Source organism: Agrilus planipennis, unplaced genomic scaffold (assembly GCF_000699045.2).
Source record: "Agrilus planipennis isolate EAB-ADULT unplaced genomic scaffold, Apla_2.0 scaffold32, whole genome shotgun sequence".
Classification (NCBI taxonomy): Eukaryota; Metazoa; Arthropoda; class Insecta; order Coleoptera; family Buprestidae; genus Agrilus; species Agrilus planipennis.
In genome coordinates, this window is record NW_020439506.1 from 1468008 (window position 1) to 1475661 (window position 7654).

Sequence of the window (7654 nt, forward strand, 5' to 3'; positions counted from 1 at the left end):
TATACAATAATACATTTCCATTTACCTCCTTCTCTATATCCATACAAAATATCTATCAAACAAATAAAATTAAAATTTTCTTTTGAAAAATGAAACCATTCCATCAGTATTTTCTTATGACGTTGTCACGTTCAATTATCGTCAGTAAACCGACTTTACAGACAACCGATTTTTTTTTATTTATTTTGTTTGAACAAGTAAATAGGAAGGTTGTACCCACGTAACATTTGAACGCCTGTAACTGGAATATTTTTTTGTAGAACATAACTGGTTGCATTAAGGAGGTTCGAGTTATGAAAGTTTGACTGTACATCTATCAATAGTCCTTCGAAAAACAAAAATTAACTTTTTAATCCTGCAATTACTATTCCACCTTTAAAGCAACAATGTTGTCGAAATTTAATTTTGCCCGGTAGGATTTAAATTCGATGCACATTTTTGAATATATGTCGGCTTTTTGCATAAAATGAGCTTAAACTACCGGTTTACGTCAGCTACATCTTATTTATGCTAAACATAATATCAAAGTAGGTATTGATCACTACATTCTTCTTTCACGGTCAGACCGTTTTCATGCTTTCATGCAGACTTCCATTTTTTCAATCGCATTCGTTTCTTATTGGGAATATGATTGCAGAGTAGTACTGAAACTATTATTATTCCGAGTTCTCTGATTTTATTGAGGTAATATCGGTATGCACGGAGCAGGATGGGGAGGGGGTAAGGCTAAAAAGTAAGTAAGCGAATCAAACTTGGAAACGTCTGAAATATAAGAGACTTTACTAATGATAATAAGTGTCACCTGGTTTAACCTTAACAAACGTGACATAATTTCGTATTTATAAACAGAAGCCTTGCCTTTTGCTTCCAAAAATTGAAGCAATTCCTTCAAAGTATATGCATGAAAAAAGCGAAGCAAAGGGTTTGCTTTAAAGTAAAAGGCTTTACATGCAAAATTTATATTTATAAAATGAAGCATCTGCACAAAAACTAAAGTATTTGCTTCTGAAAAAAGGAATCTAGGTTCACAATTTCTCGCTTTTTTCAACTTTTCAGTAGCTGCCCAGACATTACACAGTTTGTAACGTAATAATTTATGTATTTGTAGGACAGTTTTTGTGTTAAAATCTATCTAAAAGACTTGTATAAGTAATCTTTAGTTGTGTGGTCCCAGTGTTGTGCTTGTTATACTTATATGGTGCATTTACGTACAAGAAAGTACTACAAACCAAGACGTGCACCACGAGAATCAGATTCTAAACCGTTGTTTAGATTTGAGGAGGAGAATGTGTTGCGGTTGACGGACCCACTTTCTTGGCGCGTATCCCGAAATAGGTGGAGCAGTCGTGTCACTTGTGCAGAAAATTAAAATTTTTGGGTTATTGTATGAACCATTTTAGATTTGATAACATTCAACACTGCACAAGTAAATCGGGAATGTATTAAACAAATAAAATATACAGCTATCACGGAACACTTTCAACTAGTTTGTCGAAATCAATAGGGGCTAATCTGTACCTTTTACTTTATTAATCTTAAGCATTTCCTTGCAAGGAAAAGGTTTAGATTATGAATACGAATTGAAGCTAAAGCTTTTATTTCTACCCTTTACATGAAAGTAAAAGCTTTATTTTTATAAATATGGCTTATTGAGTATAAATTAGCCTGCTTTCTGGTTTTCAATTTTCTTCAAATATCAGTGAAATGAAGTGAATTTCGTAACTTTCAGTGGTCTTTATTAGATATCGATATTTTCAATGAAGGTTAAGAGACTATAGTCGATCAAGTTTATACCATTCAGTTTTTTCTTCACATGTGCGGCGTGATTTGAACAAAAAGACGGAAAAACAAATAATAACCGGGAATTTCGCGGATCATTTGCTACAAAAAGACGCAGGTGCAGCCGAGATAGGTGGAAGCCATTTCCTGGCGATATTTGTCTCGACGGAACCTCTTCGTCGACAGTAATGACCGAACAATAAAAAGCATTTCGGAATCGAGGAGATACGAAAAAAGTTCACAAGAAACACGAAGAAAAACGACAGGAGCTTAGTTGGTCCCTCCGTAGCAATAATTTAACCTTTAATAATGTTTATTGCTTTCCTATATTGCCCAAGAAGTTCAACAAAAACGATGCTATCTAAATGTACTCCCAAGGAAAGGAGTAACAAATGTTACCTGAAAATAGAAACTCGGACATAGCTATCACATAAAAGACGTAGGGCAGTTGCACTCGGGATTGGTAATTAAGATAAGAATCAAATTTTATTAGTGTAAGTACATAGGACAATTGCTTTAATAGAACATTTTCACTCGGCTAGTCATCATCATAAGGTTGTCAGTCCTAAGACTGGCTGGACACACACCTCCACTATATCCTATTCTGAGGTAATCTTCGCATTTCCCTAAAATTAGAACATTCCACATCTTTAACTATTTGGGAACAGTAATCTAATCTAGGTCTGCCTCTACTCCTCTTAACTCCTGTTTCTGCATCTGTCGCTAAACGCCCGCTGACGGAATCAACAGGTTGCGGCATGGAGAAACGCTATGGTTAAAATAAAGTGCTATACTCCATCGACATTCGTCCAAATTTGGATAGGCTACACTAGTAGTATAACAATGGCAAATCCACACCTCAAACCAACACAGCTGAGGGACTTCCTGGGGTCTACCCTCTGTCAGACGGATTGGTCCCAGGACGCCACCGCTGCGGTGCCTGAGGGTTAACGAGGCGAGTAACCCCCAAGTTCGGGCCTATTTGAACCCTTAAGCCTNGATCAGTTTTTTGCCAGCAAAGACCAAAAATTTTATGAGCGTGGAATTATGCTACTACCAGAAGGATGGCAAAAGGTGTTGGACCAGAACGGTCAATATATAATTTAATAAAGTATTTGTTTATTATACGAAAACTATCTCTCATTTCCACAAGAAAAAACGAAATGACTTTCCGAACAACCCCATAGCATATTCATCCACTATTAAGTAAATAACAATGTCATAGGATTTCATAACGTTATTTAGATTTAAGGAGGAGAATATTGTGTGGTTGACGGACCACGTTCTTGGCGCGTATTTTGAAAGACGTAGAGCAGTCGTGTCACCTGTGCAGAAAAGTAAAATAGTTCTGTGTTATTGTGAGAAACATTTTAAATTTGCTAACTTTCAACACTGTACAAGTAAATCGGGAATGTATTAAACAAATAAAACAGCTGTCACAGAACACACACACGTTGATTGCACAATGCAAAATTTCCACTAGTTTGTCGAAATCGGTAGGGGCTAATCTGTACCTTTTACTTTATTAATTCGAAGCATTTCCTTTCATGGAAAAGGTATAGATTATGAAAACGAATTGTAGCAAAACCATTTACTTGAAAGTAAATGCTTTATTATTATAAATACGGCCTATTAACTAACTTAATGCTATATGCATTCAGTTGCCAAAATTTTCCCCCCATGCGTTGTGGATTTCGCTTGTAACAACAAAATTAAGTCTAACATTATCAGTAGATAGTATAAAAAAATAAAATTTAGGCAACCAATTTTTATGCTCCCAGGGGCTTATAAGTTTTGAAACAGTTAAAGATAGAAATATTTCTAACTTCAAGTCTTCATCATAACATTAATCCAAGCCGACCTACAATGAAAATTTTCTATCTGAATAACATTGATTTTCTGCATTAAACAATCAAATGTTTATTCCGGTCAAAGTTATTCGCAAAAAAATTCAAAACTTGGAAGACGTTTACCTTACAATAAGAGACTTATGATTCACATTTTTTATAGATTTTTAGCTATTACAATCTCAGAGTTTCAACTAGATAAATTTTATCCAGTTTTTCCAAAATATACTTTTTCCATATAGACAAAATAACCACCTTTCTTCATTATCGGATCCAGTTCAGCATTTCTTAATCGCTACTCTCTTATTAAACGTAAGAGCACCAAGTTATCTTTTTCTCCAGAATAACTAAACTGGACAATATGTTTTCAAAAATTCCTAGTCATAAAACTAATATCAATTATTTTCTAAACTTTAAAGTAACTGAATTAAGGTGCTGATGATGAATTCTTTCTAAAGGTTGTTGGTTGTAGTTTTAATTGTTTCGAAACTTATGAGCCCCTGAGAGCATAAAAATTGGAAAATTCTCGAAATAAGGACCACCTTAATGTATATGTTAAATGTTACAAAAAAATAGTGATGGATGTCGAAATAAATTAACAAATAGCGACCTGTTTGAAACAAAACAGACGCCGATCTGTTCAACCGGTGCCGAAATAATTGTTACACTCGGTATCTAGTCTCACCTAACCTAATATATACACATGACAAAAGTTAGCGAGTATAACTCTTCAACCGACTCCACAATCCCATCGTAGTTCTCCTCCCCCATTAAGCAAAACGATTTCTGTTTAGAATCGCAGAGGTTGTGTACGAAGATATGAGTGTCAAAAGAGAGTAACACACTAATGACAGCTGGAAAACGACTACTTAACTGATCGAGACATGCTAATCTGAAAACGGAATTCAGAACCTTTTGGAACATTCTCGAAAATTCCATTATTCTAGATTTATCCGAGTAAAATGGGGATAACTCCGGCTTGTTTAAAAAACCTATAGACAGGAATCAAACTAGAAATGCAATGCCACTAAGGCTTGCTATTTTGCTTTCGAACATTTTCCTGTGTGCTTTTAATCTGTTTAAGTAATCGGAGAATAAATCAATCGCGGCGCGTTCTTGACATACGCACTCTAATATTTCATAAAAACAGGGGTTCAAAGTTTTTATGTAAAAATTTGACGGACAAGCTGATTTTGACAAAAAAATTTTAGATTGTATGGCTAACAAAATCAAACCATTGAGATTAGTATAAATAAAAAGATAATTAAAAGGCAATATGCACTTTGACCTTCCTCTGCTATATCTGCTTCTAATATGTCACTAGCTATATATCTTATACCTCCTTTTTCTTATTGACTTCCATACCAGCCTCTGTTACATTATCCAATAGGTACCTCCTCATTTGTAACCTTTTCTATCTATTTTTCATTATCTTTGGTTCTAACTTTCTCTACAGAACCATGCTAAATGCGGCTCGATCCTGCGCTATTCTTTTATTGTTTGTCTTTACCACTTTTTTCACACTGGGGTAGACCGAAAATCTGTGACTTCTTTTAGTTTCTCGTTTCTAATTTTTATGTTTGATTTAACTCTACTTTTATCTCCCTTACATACCATTATTTTGGTTTTATTTCCCTGGTAGATACTAATACTACTACAGCATTATGTTAATCATTTATCTTAATACATATAAATTACGTGTCACGTTGTTTGTCCGCGATGGACTCCTAAACTACTTCACCGATTTTTAATCAAATTTGTACACCGTGTGCAGTTTGATTCAACTTGAAAGATAGGATAGCTTACATCTCAATTTATGATCGCAATATTCTATAGATGGCGCTATGTCAAACTTCCAAACGTTTCATATAAGCTACAATTTTAATAGCATAACCACCACATGTTGCTGAGGCTAAAGTATAGCTTAAATTTATTTTGTAGTAAACGAAATACAGTGAATTTTACTTTTTCAATTTTTGGTGTTAGCATAGCCGGCCACGTGTTACTTAGACTGAAGTATAAATTAAATTCATATTATGGTGAATATATACAGTGAAATTATTCCTGCTTTTTAATTATTAGTGCTTCGTTGTTCAAAACTCTAATTTAGATTTGGAAAATCCATATTTTTCTCAAGGGCAACTATATGTTGCATGTTCATTTGTAGGAAAACCGTCGAACCTATTTGTCTTAGCTACGGACAGGTTAACCAAAAAATATTGGTGCTTAATTAAATTGAAATTAAAAGTATTTATAATTCAAAATAATAAATATTATTGTTAGAATATTTTAAACTATCCGCCCTACCTACCTCATTCATAAATTTAAGTGTCACATGTTATTTACTAAAAACTTTGTAATATACTCATTTGTTACAAACTTGAATAAAAATAATAATAAATTTGAAATTTAATTCTTCTGTATTGTTTTTTGCTTTACATCAACTGTACGAAAATTTTGATCAATTGTGTTCAAAGTCCTTCCGCTTCAAATCCCAAACCAGTAAATTTTTATACCAGCTTTAACGTTTCCGTCTTCCTAAATAATAATTTCATTGTAATAAGGGGTAACGGTAGTAGAAAATCAGTCATGAAGGTCGCCATGTTTTTTTACAAATGGCATCTATCTAAAAAGCATGGTGGTGCCCATCTCTGATGTTCTCCTACCGTTCCCCTTAAATAGTTCACAACAATGTAATATGACAAAAACGTTAGCCACAGCAACGCATGGTCGGGTCAGCTAGTACTTCTATATAAAATATGAGTTATATCTATCCCGAAAGTGTTGCTGACATTAATAGTATTAATTACATTGGTGGCAATTTGAATTCTTATTTAACCCCCTTTTTAATACTTCTCCATGTAGCTGTTCAAATTCTGTAACTGTCTGTTCCTTCCAACCCTGTATCTCAACCCTTCATTTTTAGGTATAAAAAAGATTAAAAAAGTTCTGCTTGCGTGGATTTGCAAGTACGAACTAGTTTCGTACCTACAAAATTGTTGAAACGTTTGGTTTAAATGGCTGGCCACATTACCACCCACCATCAATCGTCAAACAAGTCCGTGAATTCATAGATTACGTTAATGCGTTGTAGGCAAGAATATTATTTTGTCGCGGTTAAAGGTATTTAATGACGATTAGGGTCGCCCTTTGCACTTCTGGCCAGGTGGCCCGTTGCGGGGCCTAATTTCCACATACAAACGAACACATGCCGGTGGTAGTAGTAGAAGTTGTACGAATCGAACCGATGGTGGAATTAGTAACCACCGAAAGGAAAAAGGAATAATTTTCGATAGACGTGACCACCGATATGAAATCTTTCTTTCGTCAGCACCATCGGCACCGATTCAATCCTATGCATGGTCGACAATACACGAATATTATTACTGAAAAATTAAATTGACCTTGGCAGTCCGCGACGGCAACTAGTACTCAAGGCGTGCTTTGCGGCACGATTTTTTTTAAAGAAATTAACCCCCCACCTGCCTTCAACCCTCGCGACGCTAACCGGCGATAATCGTCCCGCCACGCGAGAAGGTCCATTAAGTTTTTTAATACTAACGTGACGTTTATTGAAGGAAATCGTTTTAAATCAAAGACTTGCCGCAACCATCTGGTTTCACCGTCAACTTGATTTGATACCAGACGCTGTGTTTTAAGTGTCCCAAAATGTTCCTAACGTATTACAATTGGTGTTATTTCTGCAATTCGACAATTGTTGTAGACTCTTTCTATACTTGCTAGAATGATTATGAAACTTAATATACTGTGGCTGCGCATACCTGCCCGCCATAACATGTTAAATATTTCTGTATATGTTGGGATCTGTCAAATGGGTATACACCATCTGGTGGCAAAATTTATAACTCGAATGAGGGAAAAATTTACATAGGAACTGTGCACGCAAATTGTAAAATTGTTTATTAAAATAATAAAACACGTTAAAAAAGTAAATATTTTTTTGATGATGGAGTCGACGAAGTTTTCTTCTAAAGTTAAATCAAATAAAAAGTTAATATGTTCAGTGA

The 7654-nt window shown here is 34.7% G+C and overlaps 1 protein-coding gene across 2 annotated transcripts in view; it reads right to left on the reverse strand.

Moving 5' to 3' along the window:
* LOC108733656 (protein bric-a-brac 1-like) overlaps positions 1-7654 on the reverse strand; it is a 630997-nt gene that overhangs the window by 598598 nt on the left and 24745 nt on the right. The gene's annotated exons all lie outside the window — the stretch shown is intronic.